This window comes from Gekko japonicus, unplaced genomic scaffold, assembly GCF_001447785.1.
Source record: "Gekko japonicus isolate JY-2015 unplaced genomic scaffold, Gekko_japonicus_V1.1 scaffold171, whole genome shotgun sequence".
Lineage (NCBI taxonomy): Eukaryota > Metazoa > Chordata > Lepidosauria > Squamata > Gekkonidae > Gekko > Gekko japonicus.
Genome location: NW_015175975.1, coordinates 176,746 through 195,519, shown reverse-complemented (window position 1 = coordinate 195,519; position 18,774 = coordinate 176,746).

Sequence of the window (18,774 nt, the reverse complement as noted above, 5' to 3'; positions counted from 1 at the left end):
CTTTTGTGGGTATTGGTTTGCCCTCCCATCTTTATTTCTCTGAATAAGAGCTATTCTTTTTGTATATGTCATATTCTATTTATTGATAACAGAAAAAAGAAAGTACATTAAAATGTGATTTGCAGTATGACAAATATGGGAGTTTTAGGGATTTCAATTACCCTGATATCTTTTGGGAGTCAAAGTCCACTAAAAATGAAAGGTCTAACCAATTCCTGATTTGTCTTGCTGATAACATCCTTTTCCAGAAGGTGGAGAAACAAAAAATGGAGTCTGGTATCTTGGGCTCCGATCACACAGTCCTTTTGATCGGGGTTCGCTGCTGTTCCCTCTCACATTTAAATTTGCTGATCAGATGGGCCAATCTGCCTCCCGTGCCGAAGCAGGCTCACTCCCGCAATGTTCCCAGTTCTCTACCACATTTTCCTGCACTGGGAAAATCGAGTGCTTTCCTGGTATTTGCACTTGGAATCTGCAATTATGCCCATCTGGACAGCCATCTCTCGCAATGATTGCAATTAGGGCCATCTGGCTGTTTTTCGTGCGATGAGGTGTTGTTGGGGTTTTTTACAGCTTCCGGCTCTGAGCGCTTGAGCAATCCTGCGCTTAATAAATTCATTATTTACGTTCAAGTGCTTATCCAGCATGGAGAAAAGTCCTGCCCACCCCAGGAATGAAGCTGCAGCGGGCAACAGGAGGTGGAATGGAAAGTTACTGGGGGGGGGAGGTGGGGGGGAGGAAGTGCTGAGCGGGCTTACAGGTGTGCAGGTGGTGGAGTGTGCCCCAGGAGTCCCTGAAACTGTGACGTTAGAAGGGAGGGAGGGAGGGAGGGAGGGAGGACCCGGCTTGCCAGCAGTGTCGAGCCAGGGTTGGTCAGGCAGCAAAAGGCGGCGTAGAAAGTTGCTGGATGTGGGCAGGGGAAAGGAAGTGCTGGACGGGCTGGCAGGTGAGCGGGCGGTGGAGAGAGAGGGGCTGGCTGCATCTAGACGGTGCCCAGAGCCTCCTTGCACAATGCTTCCAGTTCAGGGAGGGATTTGTGATCATCCCAACCCAAAGAAAAATATTCTTGATTAAATTATAGCAGAAACAAATCACAATTACCTTGCCGTGTGACCACAGCCTTGGACTTGATTCTCACCAACAGGGAAGAATAGTTGATTAGGTGAAAGTAGTGGGCACCCTGGGTAAAAGTGACCATGTAATTTTGGAATTTAAGATCTTGAGGAAGGGGAAAGCTGTACGTAGTCAGACATATAGATTAGACCTTAGAATTTGAACTTTAGGAAAGCTAATTTTAACAAACTTAAAGTTATGCTGAGTAGAATCCTATGGTTAGAAATCCTTAAGGAGAAGGGAGTTCAAGAGGAGTGGGCGTTTCTTAAAAGCAAGAGGGATGGGAGTTTCTTAAAAGCAAGATATTGAAGGGTCAATTGCTAATGATTCTGATGTGAAGAAAAGATGGGCGTAACAAAAAGAAGCCAGGGTGGCTCCATAAACAGCTTTCTAAAGGTCTGAGAATTAAAAAAGTCACATTTAGGAAATGGAGGAGGGCTGTATAACCAAGGATGAATATAAACAAATACCCAGGACTTGTAGGGAGAGTGTTAGCAAAACTAAAGCTCAGTATGAGCTTAGGTTAGTGAGGGTTCCCAAACACAACAAAAAAGGTTCTTTGGTTATGTTTGGAGCTAGAATATGAACAGGGAAGTGGTAGGCTCGCTGTGGGGAGAAGACAGAAGACTTTTTAACAGGTGATGTAGAGAAGGCAGAACAGCTCGATTACTACATTGACTCAGTCTTCTCTTGCAAGGGAAATAGTGCTCAACCTGGTAAAAAGAGAACACGTGATGAGGGAAGGGAGTTGAAACCTAGGATAGGTATAGGGGTGGCACATAAATATCTAGTTTCTTTAAATGAAATTAAGTCCTCACAGCCAGATGAATAGCATGTGAGGGTACTAAAGGAACTAGCTGATGTGATTTCAGAGCCTCTATCCATTAGTTTTGAGAATGCTTGGAGAAATGGTGAGGTACCACTAGACTGGAGTCAAGTAAATATCTTCCCCATCTTCAAGAAGGGGAAAAAGGGGGATCCAGGTAATTATCGACCCATCAGCTTGATGTCTACCTGGAAAGGTTGTAGAACAAATCACCAAACAATCAGTTCTTGAGCCATTAGAAAGGAGGGCTGTGATTACCACGAGCTGAGAACAGGTCATGTCAGACTACTCTTATCTCCTTTTTTGAGAAAGTTACTACCAGTTTGGTGTAGTGGTTAAGTGCGCGGACTGTAATCTGGGAGAACCGGCAGCTATAACTACTGATTTTAAATGTTTATAATGTAATGTTTTATTGTGTTTTAAACCTTATTGTATTATTTGAGATGATGTGACCTGCCCTGAGCCTGCTCATGGGATGGGCAGGATGCAAATATAAATAAATAAATAAATAAAATACCATTGTAACCACTGGTCAACTCCTACCTTTTCCTGGGTTTAGCCCAGCCCAGGGGCATGGCTAGAGAAGTTCCCAAGGGTTCCCAGGCCCTCCCTAAATTTCTGGGGAGCCCCTTCCTAAATCCCACATAGCTCCACCTCCATAGATAGTGACAATGGCCTGTAATGTCATTGGCTCCTCCCTATGATTTCACTGGGCCTCAGTTCTTTTAAGGACCTAGCATAGCAATGCCTCTGGCCCAGCCCCCCCCCCCCCGGAAATTAGAAAGTCTGTCTGTCCTGGAAATAATAATAGCCTGGTAGATTTTTTTGTCCAGAGGAGGAAAATTGTTATCTTTTAAACATATAATTAAATAAGTAATCATGAATACTGTGTTTTTAAATTTCTTCTCTAATTGTTTTTCCCCTGCAAATCATGAGCCATCCTAACTATTTTCACACAGTAGTTGAGCTTTTTATGGGAGGTGGAGTGGGTACATTTTTAAGTTCAGCTGAACCTTGACCCCACTCCAAAAGTGAATTTGATTTCCTGACTGGGCAATTCACCTGTAGGGACAAAATATCAGAAAGAGGCAGAGAAAGAGATCTGGAGTCAGCTGAAGAAGGGATTTTATACCTGAGAAAGGCTATGCATAGTCCTCTCTTAGGGTCTTCTGCCTCTTATAGACATACCTATTTGCTTTCACAGTTACTCTGCTGGTAATTTTTTATATAAAGTAAATATTACAAAGACACCATAATTCCCCAGCATTATCTCTTTCAGAGGAAACTAGATGTAATAGCTCTGTCCCAGGGAGTTCTCACTGCTCAGAGAAGCAGAGACAATAATTATATCATCAATAGTTCTATAAATAGTTCATCAATGAAAACAACTTCTTGGAAGAATCACTGAATATTAAGGATACTCCAATGCCCACTGGTTTTGTTCACATCCTGTTCACTAGAGAACTGCTTTTTTAACAGACTGTCTGTCTGGTCATTTACCTGTTTGTGGATGTAAGGAAGGTTGCTTCACTCTATTCCTTCCTAACAGTGCAGTGCAGCCTAATCTGCTTTTTGTGCACGTACAATTCTCACAGAGCCTGATCAAGTTCTACTCCCTCCTGCTCATCCTTGCTGCACCACTTTTGTGCTTGGCAGATAATTGTTTAAACAGAGAGAGACCATTTCTGCACAAATGCAAACCTCCGCTTTGTAGTGCTTAGTTCTTAAACAATCAAAGTTTGCAAAACTTTCCACACAACTTTTTGCCTCCCCAGGAGTAGATCCAAATTAGTGTCCCAATACCCTGTGTTTTCTTCTCTTCTCTTCTCCTTTAAAAAAAAATAATAATAATCAACCAGAACAAAAAAATCATAGAGTAAGTCAAGCCATAGTACAATCAGAAATTACTAAAAATATAAACAGTTAAACTTTGTAAAACAGTTTTTGTGACTACCAGAAAAAAATCATTAATCTCAAATAGTCATACCACTACTCGCTGAATCTTTTAAAATGAGAATAAAAATAATTAAACATTCTTTGAGTCTAGTATATAGTCAGCAGAGGTTAGTATCAAAAGTGGAGCCAAGAAAGGTAAGTAGGATTAGATGGGAGTACGTTTTTCTCCGTCATATAATGTAACCAAGGGAACCAGGTAAGTACAAATTTTGAAAAAGTTGTTGTGGAGCTAGAGTGGTTCCATACTTTTTCTCTCCAGTTTACCAACATCGGGGCAGAGGAGGGCTTCCAAGACAAAGCTATCGACAAGTGGAACGCCGCGAGCAGAAATAAGGTAAGTTCAGTAAGTGTGCATTCTTCATCAGAGAAATCCGGTAGTTGTAAAAGAAGAAGAACTTCCGGTCGAAATGAGATTGTTTGCGAAGTGATCATGTTTATCTCTCTTAGGACAGCATGCCAGAAATCTCCGCCAATGCCTCCCCACCAGGCCACCTCTGGTGGCTTCCCACCCGCCTGTGTGGCCCACCACCCCAGCGGCCCAGGCAGGCTCATCGAGTTTTGTGGTGGAGGTGGCAGAGGTGGTTGAAGCAGTGCTTGGGCCCATGCACCTAGTGCATGTTTGTGGTTGGCTCATTTTCCATGGAGCTGTCTGTTGCCCCCCACCACACAGCTTTCTCCCCCCTCCCCAACCCCGCAGTGGAGGGGCGATGGAATGTGCTGCCACCCCCTCCCTGCCCGTCCGCCTCTGGTGGCTTCCCACTCACCTGCGCGGCCCACCAACCTGGTGGCCCAGACAGGCTCATCGAGTCATGTGGCGGAGGTGGCGGAGGTCAGTGAAGCAGCACTTGGGCCCATGCACCTATTGCATGTTGGTCTCACCCCCCTCTGTGGCTGACTCATCGTCCATGGAGCCGGCCACCATCCCTTGGCCTCATGAGCCTCTGGTCCATTCCCTTCACTGGCTCCCTCCAGACTGAGGGCGAGACGCTGGCCGCTGTCTCTGTGGGTGGGACCAAGACAACGCAGCAAGGCAATGCAGCCAGGGGATTGGTAGACCTTCAGAGTGGCAGCTGAGGGAGCCAAAGGTTGTGGGAGTGTGTGGAGCATTCACACCAAAATAGAATTATATATAAGGAGAGATATATAGTCTACCATATAAATAGTTCTTAGTGGCATTAAATGGCTGCAGATCTGTTTGACACCCAGAGTTTATAAACATGTGCTGTTTTTTTTTGGGGGGGGGATGCAAACCTGTTTGGTAGGTATTTAGGTCATTTGGTGGGAAATTGAACAGACTGGGTCATTTGCTTACATTTGAACATCACAGTCACACATGGTAAGTTTGACTGTTGAATGTTCCTATCACAAAATCTGCAGCATCTTTGCTAAATACAGGGCAATGATAAGAGACCAGGAACATTCTTGCCAGGATATATTCTCCTCTCCCAACCCAAACACACACAACATTTCTTTCAAACACCCTGCCTTGATGCAATAACTGTTCTAGTTTCTGCTCAGCAGAAATGGAATCAAATTGCCTGAAGGGGTCTTAAGTGAGAGATTCCATTGCCAGCTCATTGTCAGCAAACTAGATTCTTGCAGCTTTCCTAGCATTGTGTAGCCATAAGTTTATAATATGTTCAGTCTATTCAAATACCCTGGTTTTCATGGGGATACTGCTGTGCAATGATAGCCAAAATCATAACACAATGAGAACAAAAATACCAATTGTCTGAGTCCCACTCCCTCTCCAGATTCAAGAAGATACATGTTCACAGGATAAGTGAAGTAAGTTCTGAGCAGACTTCCACTGAATTTATGTCTGTTGCATAATTAAGCATGAACACACACATTAAGATTAACCACAGCATTCCAGTCTCCAGGATATATTCCAAAAATGGTTTTTGGCATTATATAAACAGAACACAGCTATGATTTTTTAAAAAAATGGTTTACAGATTAACAACTAATTAATTGACAAGGGCTGTAAAGGTAAAGGTTCCCTTGCTCGAAAGCCAGTCGAGTCCGACTCTAGGGTTGCGGTGCTCATCTCCGTTTCAAAGCTGAAGAACCAGCTCTGTCTGAAGACGTTTCCATGGTCATGTGGCCGGCATGACTAAACACCAAGGCGCACGGAATGCTGGTACCTTCCCACCAACGTGGTACCTATTTATCTACTTGCAATTTCTTGCTTTCGAACTGCTAGGTTGACAGGAGCTGGAACTAGAGACGGGAGCTCACTCTGTCATGCGGCACACTCGGGTCTCGAACTGCTGAACTACCGACCTTCCACAGCCCGCAGTTCAGCGTCTTAACCACTTGAGCCACCGCAGCTCCAGAGAAGGGCTGTACAGGTGTTTAAAATAGCTTAAAATACTGAAATCAAGAAATAATTATTGATAAAATTGACATTGGGTAGCCCGTGGCAAGGGTTTGGGGCTGCCATAGAATGGTATCTTTAACGGCCTTTAGAAAAAAGGATAAAAGCATCTGTATATAAAAATAGATGGTGAGATTTTATCCTTCATTGCATCTTAGGGCTCTTGTGAATATGGCAAGTGAATCACAGAGATGCTGGATTTTTGAGAGGGAAAATAAGACATAATTCCTCTGGCATTTTCTGTTGCATGAATCCTGGGAGTAAAAAGGCCATCTGACACATTATAGATGAGTGCCCATCTATAAATAAAATGGAAGATATAAATAACGCAACCACTCCTCCTTCCCATGAACATAAGCGAAGGAAATAAATAGGACAGAGTGTGGCTATTTCTGATCTGCATCAATCAGTTACGCCAGTGGTCTGTGACTAACTGGATTACCACTGAGGTTTAATGTCACCAAGCAAGAAGGTGCCAGAACTCCTGATTGTGAAACATCAGTCTGACTCTATTTTATTGACCCCACTGACTGAACGCTAGGCTTTGGTTTGTGATTAGCCCTCAGGAAGGATAATCCTTCCTGTCTACAGGATATTGTCTTTCGCCTGGGGTGGAATGTTCCATTTGCAACACAACTTGCCTTGACTTCTCCCATGGACTGTTTTAGGAGATGGGGAAAACTCCTTAAAAGGTGAACCCTTGCGTCAGATTCCTCAAAGAACAGAGCTGGATGACCCCCAGAAAGATATGAATAGTCTCATTATTATAGCATCATATGAAGGTTTCAGCCATGATATTCTATCATCATCAGAATTAGAAAAAATTACAGGAATGAGCTCCCTGACAGAAGCAGTATGTGTGGCGATACTAGGCCCTAAGGGTTACATAATCATTGAGGCTGATCTTGAGATGGAGAAGGAAATAAGGATGGGACTGAAGCTACCCTCGCATTGACTGGGTAAACATGTGCTCGAATCATGCTGTAGAGATGAGATTCCTAGATGTCATAAATTACTGTGCACTGAAACAGTTGGTCACAGAGCCAATGAGAGTATTAGTGATCTTGGGCTTGGCTCTGAGTGGGGCTTGAGACCTGGTGCAAGATGTAGATACTGTTGCACCATTTGGGAACCGCACCTACAATGCTATTAAATTCAGCATTCATATCAATGAATGGTTACCGCTGAAGTAGCATCTGATTGTCAGATACAAAATATAGATTTCCAGCTCTAATACTGGTTACTAATGAATTGTTCTATGAAATGCTTCATTAAATGCTTATGTGTCTGCTTCTAAGTCTGCAGGATCAAGGATTTGCATTTGCAACTGTTCTTAAAACTTTCTGTGCATTCAGCAAATTTAGCATGACATTTTCTAAGCCATATTTAAAAATAGAGGGTGGGAAGCACATTTGCAAAAGGGGGAAGTAACATCTAGACCGCAGAGCAAGGATTCCTGCCCCCAGCCCTGAAATAGATTGGCCTGTCCCATTCTGATTCAGGTGTGCATTCCAGAATTCCTGAGCCAAAAATATACATGAAAATTGCTGTTTAAAGTAATTACCAGGATTTTCTTTAATGGTTGCACAAATTCAGGATTCTTTACTCATCTGTGGTAGTGGTACTGATAATTGCTCCAGCATCAGTGGCTGAATGAAGTTCGGATCCTTGACACTGTATGAAGGGATGAATTGTTCTTGTCACAGCGTTGTTCCTTTAAGTACCTGTGTGAGGTTCATAGCACAGGGCAACTGTCCTATGATGTTGAAGGCTGGTATCCAAAGAACACTTTCCTGAGAGTAAGTCCCATTGAATAAAATTTGGCTTCCTTATGAGTAGACCTGTTTTGGATTACTGTTGAAGTGACCTATGACTGTTGTAACCAGTATTGCCAATAACCACAAAGGGGAAACAAGTATTCCTGAAAGTGGATGTGCCTGTAATCCACATTCAACATCTGTGCAATCAAGGTTTCTATTGAAATAAGCATAGGTTTTAGTCCAAACTCTAACTAAAACCAATTACTTAAAATTGAACTGAAGTTTTTTTCCCCTTAGAGTTGACCTTCTGTCACACATAATTTATTACTGCTAAAAAATGTCAGTTCTGCAAGTCTAATTTTTACTTAGAGGATACATCTTCTACTTTCGGTCTGTGGCTTGACAATGGCAGTCACATTCCCCTACCTCTGGAGAGGTGACTTGCTCACCAGTGGTTTGGAGGGGTGCCACCTCAAGTGACACCCCCAGGTGAGCCTTAGGAAAGGCTCCAGGCCAGGGGGTGCTGGGGAGGTGACCTCTTCGATGGCGTAATGCCAGAGAATTGAGGCGCTCTCTTGCCCCGAAGGTCCGACCACTGCGTGGCTCAGTTTTTACTGAGATCAGTGAAATGGCGATGATACAAGAGGTCTGAATATAGACCGGCAATGAACCAGAGAGCGTTCTAAGAGGAAAAATCTTAAAAGTGAGTCCTCCCCCCCCCTTAATTGAAAGCGACACTGGGAGGGAACCCCCGTCTTAAACAAATGAACTGAGTTGAATAAGCGAAGGGGTGTGGGGGAAAGAAAGTATTAAAGTGCATAAGAGACTTAGCTGAGTTTGCGGAGGTGAATCGGGCGTTATTCCGGAGAAGAGTGAAAAGGTTCTTCTAATATAAACAAAGTTGAAAATGGCCGCGGCACAGAAAAAGTTTGCGAAAGCAATAAAACAAGGAGGTCAAAGTCCAAGACCGGAAGAGACGAGTGACGTGTTTTCCATGTTATCGGAACTGCTCAAGCCGATTAATGAGAGACTCGATGATATTAACCAGCAGTTGACCATTTCAAACCAAAAGCTGGCATTGCAACAGCAACAGATTGCCAAGTTAACTAAGAAAGCAATACAAGCAGATGTGAAAATAAAGGAAACAGCACACGACACCAAGAAAGTGAAAAAGAAGGTGGGAGTGTTGGAACAGAGACAAGATTCCCAGGAAAGAAGGCTTTTGAACTTGCAAATGGAGAAAGCAAATAAAACACTCAGGTTTAAGGGTATTGCCGAATCAACGGGGGAGGACTTGAAGAAACTCACAGCAGAATTTATTGCGCTTGTATCAGGGTCCTAAAGGACACTCCATTTGAAATACGCCAGAAAAGGAAATCATATAAAGAATTGATTTCATTCCTACAAATCAACCCAATTCAGTATTCCTGGTGCTTTCCTGAAGGGGTCGTGTTTAAATTTAGAGATAAAAGGGAGAAAATTGACTCGGTTTTGAAGGCTGAAGAATGGGTGAAACGGCATTTTGGACCAGCAGAAGAGAAGCAGCAGCAACAAGGAGGCGGAGCAGATACAGCAGAGAAGGACTCGGAGGAAGACCTAGGCGCAGCGAGTGGTGCACCGACCAAAGAAACCTACGATTTGAGACTTAGAAGACCAAAGTAACTTTAAGGCTTTAAGAATACCCGCAAACGTGGATGATGATGGAAGAGGCTTTTTACGCACTTGAACTGGCCTGAATTGCTAATATGAACTGACTAACTCTCTAACTCATTGCCTTTTGAACGAAATGTTTTTTTAAAAAAATAACTGGATACTAACAGCTAAGGATCTCCTTTCTTGGGTTTTTAGTTATAGTGTGGGTCTAATTTACTTTTCTTTAATCCTGGGGTGCATTTCCCTCCCCTTTTCTTTTTCTTTTAGTCTGTAGGGTGTAACAAAAAATTAATAAAGCTACCCTGTCTTCATGGGATTAAAAAAAAAAAAAGGATACATCTTCTAAGATGAGGTATTCCATTCAAAGGTTGCGGTCACACGCACCGGAAAAAACGGGGTGGAAGTGAGGCTATTTTCTCCAGAAGAATTTGACCTGCAGTTGCGCAATCACACAGTCCTTGGAAGCTGCAGGCACAGCCCACCACTGTGTGATCAGACGCAACCGCGGGTGAGTCAGGGTTTTCTTTTGCCATTTGTTTTTGATGCGCTTAAACGAGGAATCGGTAAATCGCATCTCCGCACTGAAGGCTCTCTATGGAGTTTGTGATGATGCACATACTGAGAAGGGGGGAAAACAAGGGCACAGAGTCGGGATGGCCTGATCAGACCATCCTGATGCCATGAGAGCTCGCTGGAGCAATCAGACAGGGGAAAGTCCATCCGTGGCCTGTCACAACCCGTTTTCTACCAGATTTCCCCCGGTGTCTTTTAACTCCACTTCTGCGGTGGAACAGAACGGTTTGCCGACTGCTGTGGGGCACCTTCCAGATGTTGTTGTCTGATCACACCCTTTAAATACGCCCGGCATTCATGCCTATGGTGGGTTTAATTATGCATATGATCATGGCCAAATATGAATTTTGTATTTCCAGTTTGTTCCAGGCCATGTCATCTCTAGTACGGTCATATGAAATTTCAACCTGCACTTTGGGGATTTGAAAAGCATGGGTGATAGGTGATAGATTCCAGATATGTTGTGGATGTATCTTTGGGGCCATGTCAGAACATAACTGCTCGGGGTGGCGCACTGAGGACAGCACTGCAGCCTTGGCTTTCTCCCAGCTATTGATGACACAGGAGGCAACAGGCATCACCTCCTGTTTGGAAGCAGTGAAGTTAGCAATCGGCATGCCTTGCTTGGGACAACGAAATATGGTATATGGTATACAAGCTGTATATGGGTATCCAAGATGCTATCTTCAAGTTTCACTGAATAGCTCACAGAGACACATGACAGCTCAGCTTGTCCTTGGCACTGTGTTCCCATTCTTTACTGACTGAAGTGGGAAATTAGCATGTAATTTTTGTTTCAATTATAGTTAAGGCAAAGCAGTTAGTTTTCTGCTCAGTTGTTTTCTTCCCATCATTTAAAAAAGGACACAGACTATGGCTTAGTGAAATAACAAACAATGGGGGGCCATCACTCAGCACCATGGCTGCCATGGCAAGTCACCAGTGTGCTGGCATGTAAACATCTGCTAGCCACCCCTCCCTCTGACAGCAGAACACTCTCAAGAGCTTGGAGGAGGAACAGAGTCTGTGTTCTGCTCTTTTCAGATGCTTTTAATTACCCACCCAGCAGTGGAAATAATGGAGGAGGCTCTGAGCAGAGCTGTGAAAAATGCCGTGCAATACAAATGGTGTAACTTGTATCAAGGAGATTCAAATAATATCTTTGTGCTTCTATTTCTAAATCTCCTTAGAAGAAGAACTGAGGGGGATGGAAGAATCATCAATGGTGTTAGTTTTAGATAGGCACTGATATCAGTGTATGGAATGCCAAATTAGTACAGTGGTCTTACTGTGGAGTGATTAGAGTGGATGTTGAAGATGGTGATGAGAGCAATTACTTTGTTCTAGTTATAGAGACAAGTACAATGAAGATGTCTTGGAAGCACAGAATTCAGTTGTAGACCTGGAAGGAACTGTAGAATTTAGCCAGGGAGTCACTTAGGCAGAATCCATTTAGTAGGCCTCCATTTTGCTGGCCTTTCTCTCCTTCTTCCTGTTATTTTGAAAACAAAGACCAACTCTTCTCTACCAGTCACATGAGATCCAAAAACTGAGTTTCACAAATCATCTGCAACACTAAGTTGCTAGAGAAAGTACAAGTTTGGGTATAATCTTGCAGAATCTCATCATACGAAACTATGGCGCCGGTCACATGGGCCGGAAAATGCGGTGGGGGGAACCGTGGCTGTTTGCCCTGGAGCAAAATAACGTGCGGCTGCCCGATCACACGTCTCGTCGAGGTCCCGTGGTTAGGGCGTGAGGTGCCGATCACACGGCTATCCTGCAGCGCAGCAAAGAAGTGGCGCGGCATGATCACACCAGCAATCGTTAGGCGCTGTTTCCATGGTAAACGGGAATATATTTTTTCTCACCAAAAGGTGAACATGCGCATGATCGTTTGTGCACATCCTGTGCAGACTTTAAAGAACCCCAACTAACCGGTTTGCGACGGGACTAGGACGGGGCGTGATCAGATGCCCGCCCTTGCCCCGCGTTTTCCGGAAACTAGTACATCGTAAGTACTAGTTTTTTACTCTGTATCTTCGGCACGAAGCCACGGGTTAGCCACGGGTGCACTACACTTCCCAGATGTTGCGGTGTGATCGCGCCCGGAAAATCCGCCTCTCATCCATATCTTTAGCGCGGCAAATGCTCCGTGTGAACGGGGCCAAAAACTCGATCTCTGGGCTACATCATTCAACAGGATTGTGCAAAGTATATCAAGGTACATAGGATTCTGCTGTGTTAATATACCTGCCGACAATTATCTGTATACATACTTACTAAATACCTTCTGAAAGGTTGTTCATTCAGACTGATCCATATCAGATCACTTTGAATTCCCATCACAAATCACTGAGGTAACTGCCTCCAACACACTTCTTTCCTACCTAGAAACCACCTACCCATACCTTATTAAGAAGTATTCCCAGGACCCAGGGTCACCTGCCTCCTTCATACTCCTAACCAATCGGGAGGCATACCTCAATCAATCAAAGTTTAACGGCTTTTGCCAGTTTATAATACAAAGAATAAAACTAAGAACGCAAAATAAAAATAAGTTAAAAAGGTATCATATAAAAATAATCTAAGATCAAGTGTATTAAATAATTTTGATACTCCTTCCCTTTTCCCAAGAACAGAGAAAGGAATCTTTTGTTTCAATTCAAGCATCTGCCCTCAAATTTTTCTCTGCCTGCTCTGTATTGCTGTGTACCCTGAGTGGGGCGCCCTGCTATACTCAGGCCTACCTTTCAAGCCTAGTATGCATTGATACGTTGTGGACTTCCTCTATATTTTGTGCAGATAGAGGACTGGTTATGCACAACTCCACTGTGCATCTTGAGCAGTGCTCTTAGAACGCAGCCTCTGAAGCTCCAGCACCTGCCAGCTGTGCAGCTCAGACCAATTATCTTCCAGCCCACTTAAGCTGTGGCCTGGGAGGACCGCCTTGCTGGATCAAGCAGTCCACTGGGAGCAGGCTTTGCATCGCCAGTTCCAGTTCTTCAGAGCTTGGCCAGCCACAGGGCAAAGGGTGTAATACTCCTGTAACAGCAACCTGACTGCAGAGAGCAAGACAATTAGGGCTGCCAGGTCTTACCTGGCTGCTGGTGGGGGGCTCCCTTTTTGGTCCCTGGAGTTTTCAGTGCACGTGCAAAGTGTGCACACCGCGATGACATCACCCAGAAGTGATGTCATCTCACAGGGCACATTATGAGGAGATAATAGTGTGTGTCCCCCACAACGTGCCCTGTGCGATGATGTCACCTCTGGGTGATGTCATTGCACTGGGCACATTGGTGCAGATGGGGCTTTTGGGGGGTGGGGTTCCCCCACCAGCTGGCTCAGGGGTGGCAGATTGGGCCCCCCGAAAGTGGGTAAACCCCCACCGCCATTGAGGGAATGGCAACCCTAAGGACAATAAGTACATATAAGTTTCCCCAACAGGGCAAATTGTGGCTCACCGGGCCATTGCACCTTTGACAGAACCCCAGAGCGGACCTGGGGTAGATCCAGCAAACAGTGTAGCATCTAGTTCAGCCCTCAGACAATCCTACCGCAAAGCTGGGACCAAACTGGAATGTAGGACCCATTCACACATACACATCTTAGGTACCCGTGTCCTTCCAACCAGACATGGTAATACCACAGGTTTTAGGGATGTGCACAGCTACTTTTATTAAGTTTCTTTTTTTGATTTAGGTTTTTTTTATAAAGGTCAAAATGTGTTAGGCTGGCCTGGTTGCAAAACAGGTATAAGTCAGCACTCTGCATCTAGCAATTTGGACCTTTCCTGTGCCCTTAGAAGGGGAGGACAGGAAAAAAATGTATGTGTGGTGAAAAAAAGTACACCACCTTGGCCCAGATTTCAGTGGTAGTGAATTATTCTACAATCCCCTCTGACTGCTTTGTTCAGGGGCTCAAAGTAGCCCATGAATGGATTCCATAGTTTGTGAAGAGAAGTATGCTCAGTCAATTTTGAATTGGAATGAATTAATGTATGAGGCTTGAATGGATATTTTTTTATCATGAGTGAACCTAGATGATGGTACAGAATTTAATCATCATTAGAAATTCTGTTTGATCTGCTTGATGAGTATTCTGGTATATGTCTCTGATCTCATTATCAGAAGTGAGCTGAGAAAAATGAATATTATGAGTAATATGGGATAATGGTTGCTAGGATTCTTATGAAAAATGTACAGAAAAAATCAGTAGTGTCATGAAATAACAGGTGGGAGCCAGATATCCACTGGTACAAGGAGCTTCATCTGCTTTGTTCCCTTACAACGAGGGATGGGGATGGACTGAAAAAAGGTGGTTTGGTTCTGGGTTCGGGGTGACCCATGGACCAACCCCCCTGGAGTAATAGAAACTCCAAAATCACAGGGGATCTCCAGATGACTCTTCTCTACCTGCCCACTAAGTTTGGTGAAGATTGAGCTTAGGGAGTCTGAGTTACAGCCCCCCAAATAAGGTGTCTCTAGGAAACTGCTTTTGGGGGAGACGTCAGGTGCAGGATCTGGAGTGTACAGAATGGACCCTGTATGAGCTAGAGGCATCAAACTCACAGTGGATTTCCATGTGATGCCCCCCTACATGCCTTCCAAGTTATGTGCAGATTGGACTTGGGTGTCTGAGTTACAGCCCCCCAAAGAAGGTGCCCCAAGGAAAGTGCTTTTGGGGGAGACATCAAGCATGGGTTCAGGAGTGTACGGAATGGACCCTGTGTGAGCTAGAGGCATCAAACTCACAGCAGAGCACCCCAGGATGACCCCTACATGCCCTCCAAGTTATGTGCATATTGGACTTGGGGGGTGGGTCTGAGTTACAGCCCCACTAAGAAGGTGCCCCCAGGAAAGTACACTTGGGGGAGATGTCAGGTGTGGGTTCAGGAGTGTATAGAACTGATCCTGTGCAAGCTAGAGGCATAAAATCTGCAGCAGACCTTCCTGGGATGCCCCCCTACATGAGAGGGGGGAACCAAAAAAGAGGGGTGGCATGCAGGTTGTAAATGTGTGAGCCCTCAGCTGAGGTGCCCATCAGCTCTGCCCACCACCCAGCATGAGTGGAGAGGCTGTGAGGAATAAGAGCCCTGACCAATGCTCCCTCTATGCTGTGGAGTCTTGTGAACAAAAAGCTACTGACATTAAAGTTGTGAGGGAGCTCTTTGGCCACTGCACAAAGTAGTTTGTTCTGGAGTCATCCTTCCTGAGCTAAGAGAAAAATGTGCGAGCCGGAGTATAAAAAACTTTGAGTGAGCTCACATTAGCTCAGCTTAGATGGAACAGTGGCCCTGTTTTAGACATAGCTATAGACAATTGTTCCATCTTTGTCCTCTAGAAACTCAAAAAGTTCTTTTTTAAAATACATACTCTCATTACAGTTACAGATGTCCCTCTTTCCTCTTAACTTTCCTAAGGAAAAATGGGGAAAGGAGGTAAAACTGTTCTGGCTACTTTGCTGCTCCCAGTATTAACGAGGAATGACTTTGTATCCTGAATTGATCCAGACAGGCTAATTTGTGCTATTTCTGTCTGCCAGCCGTCAAAGTTCTAGCCACCACCATCCTCCCCCTCTCCTTCTATTTGGGTTGAACACAGCCAAATGATATGGGGATTTGGGTTGAACAGCTACCTTTAACTGAAATCCGATTTATGTTAGACTGATTACAAAAGTTTCTTTTCTTCTATAGTCACAAATGTCAAGCCTCAGCATCCAGCATTAGCTCGTTAAGGGAGACATTTTCTCAGGGACTGGTGCACCTCTGAAGTCATTCTACCTGACTGTTTTGTACCTGATTAGAGAAGGTCAAAAGTCATTCATGGAGACAGAGCACCAGGCAAACATAAGGCCTTGCTGCTAGCATGCGAAGCATTCTGCAATTCAACAAATAGATCTCATCCACGAGAGAATCTACAAGGCCATGGCAGGGCTTCATTTCCTCTTATCTGACAATCCTGCTTTGCTCAGGCACAAAAACTAAAGAGTGGGAAGGCAGTAGTGTCACAGGCAGCCATTCGGATCAAGTGGTCTTTTAACATTCCTTTTACCTGAAGAAGAGGGAACGTATGATGGGACCAATGGCTGGTATGCGGCTTTTCTTCCAATATGCTGTGATTAGGCAGACTGAAGCTCACAGACCCACACAACTATAACAGCAAGGTAAGAGCAAGCTTTGCAGTCTAAAAGCCAGCTTCCCAGTACTGATAGTTGGGTGGTTCATATGAAAAGGTATCAGCCTTCTCTAGTGGGGATTTTCACACCAGTGCACAAAACACAGAAGATTATAGCTTAAAATAAAAACTGAAAATCTCAAAATGGCAAAATGCTGTATCAAAAACTATTCAGCCCCATAGCTAACAACTTTTTGCTCAGGGGGTCAATGTTTTGCTCGGGGGGCCTTATGGTGTGGTGATATTTAGGCCCTGGACTACATCTCTTTCAGTGCCCATGAGACTCATAGCACCGTGGTGGTCACCTCCACCATTGCTGCGGGGTCAAGGAAGGAGAGCGCTTCTGAGCGTGGGCCCGGAGGGAGGGAGTCCCCATGTCGCTTGGCTCTGGAGTTTGCTGGACCCGGTCAGGAAGGAGCCCTGGCCAGGGGCTCTGACATGAAGTCCCATGGAGCTCGTTGAAGACAGTGGCCCGCCCGGAGAGAAGGTGGAAGGGGGAGAGAGCCATGCCTGGCATGCCCATGCTTGCGGGGGCTTAGATGAGTGCCCCCATTGTCAACAGGCGAGCTGGGGAGTTCATGGAGCCGGCTTCTGATCCAGGTGCTTAGGCTGAGGTGCCTCCTCCTCGCAGGAGCCTGGCTGGACGTGGCAGGGAGGGAGGCAGGCAGGCTCCCAGGAGGGAGGCACAGCATGTGGCAGGTGTCCCCACTTAGCAGTCCTCCCCTTTGACTTCCTGGCAGCAGCAAGGAAGGCTGGGGCGGAAACAGCAAGGAAGGCTGGGGCAGCAGCAGGCGGTGCAGAGTCACCAGTTGCTGGGCTGAGGGCAGCAATGGCGGGGGGAGGGTAAAACTGCAGGGGGGGTGGGCCTGATGAGCCCTGCAGTAGCTACAGGCCTGCCTGTACAGCATGAGGAAGGAGGAGAGAGGTTAGAACAGATAAAAGGAAGTACTTCTGTCGGGAGGGCGATGCCAGAGACCTCCCGACTATGCAGGAGCAATCCCCCTCAGTCAGAGAGGGGTCAGAGGAGGAAGCCAACGACCATTTCCAGGAAGCGCAGGAACATTGGCCAGACATCCGAAAAGGGGGAGCCCCTCCCTGAAAGGAGGGAGACAAGGGAGAGGCACACGCTGGGGTACTAGACAAGGTCCCGATCGGAAGGAGACTGGTTGGCAGTCTAGCAGTTCTGAGGGCAGGATCCCGAGGGATAGATGAATGGTGGGGTTACTTTAAGAAGTGAGTGGTGGGACCACGCGGGGAAGATGACTTCAATGTAAAAGAAATACAAGAATTACAGGTGGACTCGAGGAGGAATGATAGCGAGGTCAGATGATGACAGAGAGAGTGAATTTAACTCGTAACTCAATAATCGACCTCCCATGGCTGTGTAGGAGAGAGAGAAAGCTCCTGAGACCCATCACTGAGAGAAAGCCTGATTCTGTTTTCTGATGAAGTTGTCATCCTGGCGTACTCCCACGGTCCTGTCCCCCTGAAGATCTCAGAGCCCGCAGACACTTCTTCACCCAAAGAGTGATTAACCCATGGAATTCACTGCCACAGGAAGTGGTGGCGGCTACAAGCATGAACGGCTTCAAAAGGGAATTAGAAAAGCATATGGAGCAGAGGTGCATCAGTGGCTATTAGATAGGGGCTCTGGGGCAAGTGATGCCCTGTCTTCTTGGTGCTTGGGGGGGTCAACAGTGGGAGGGCTTCTAATGTCCTGGCCCCACTGGTGGACCTCCTGATGGCACCTGGTATTTTTGGCCACTATGTGACACAGAGTGCTGGACTGGATGGGCCTTTGGCCTGATCCAACATTGGCATCTCTTATGTTCTTATGTTCAATATTGTATTCCAGCTTCCTTAAATAAATCTTAACAGAGCAGATTATTACCCCTTGTCTTGAGACTGAGGTCAAACTAAGTGAGGTGGTGGAAGTCCTGTGTCTGTCCTCATGTTATTTACTTTTTATATGGTAGCTGTTGGTGGAGTGCCTGTGCAGTAGTCAGGACACTGAACTGATTGAAGAGTGATAAAAGCATTATTTAAGGAACTAACAAACTGCACAGGAAAGGGAAGAAATAAGCCTAGCTACTTTTCTAGCTAAGAGAGAGTTGTAGATCATTCTAGAAGAGATGCCTAAGAACTGGGCTTTTTTTGTAGAAAAAGCCCAACTGAACTGATTGAAGAGTGATAAAAGCATTATTTAAGGAACTAACAAACTGCACAGGAAAGGGAAGAAATAAGCCTAGCTACTTTTCTAGCTAAGAGAGAGTTGTAGATCATTCTAGAAGAGATGCCTAAGAACTGGGCTTTTTTTGTAGAAAAAGCCCAGCAGGA